Source organism: Triticum dicoccoides, chromosome 2A, assembly GCF_002162155.2.
Source record: "Triticum dicoccoides isolate Atlit2015 ecotype Zavitan chromosome 2A, WEW_v2.0, whole genome shotgun sequence".
NCBI lineage: Eukaryota > Viridiplantae > Streptophyta > Magnoliopsida > Poales > Poaceae > Triticum > Triticum dicoccoides.
The window spans coordinates 172,212,593-172,213,160 of NC_041382.1; positions in this window are offsets into that span (position 1 = coordinate 172,212,593).

The window sequence follows — 568 nt, forward strand, 5'->3', positions numbered from 1 at the left end:
CTGAGGACGGCTGCAATGAGACAACCCACCATGTACTCCTACATGGCCTCTCACCGCTACCTTTACCAAATCGTGTTCACACACTTAGCTCACCCATAGTAGGACATGTTCACACGCCTCTGATTCATCCCCGATGAATCAGACCTGACTCAACTCTAAGCAGTAGCAGGCATGACAAACAAGCATGAATGAGTAGGCACATCAGGGCTCAAACAACTCCTACTCATGCTAGTGGGTTTCATCTATTTACTGTGGCAATGACAGGTCATGCAAAGGATAAAGGGTTCAGCTACCGCAGCAAGTATCAAATAAGTCGTTGTTGTCCTAATGCAGTAAAAGAGAGCAGGAGCGAGAGAGTAGGATTGTATCGGAATGAACAAGGGGGTTTTGCTTGCCTGGCACTTCTGAAGATAATATAGCTCTTCATCGGTGTCATCGATCACATCGTCGGTACACGTCTATCGAGAGGGGACAATACCGGCAACAAAGAAGAACACAATCAATGCAATGCACAAAATGATGCATGCTATGACATGGCAATATGAATGTGTTTTGAGCTAATGCAACT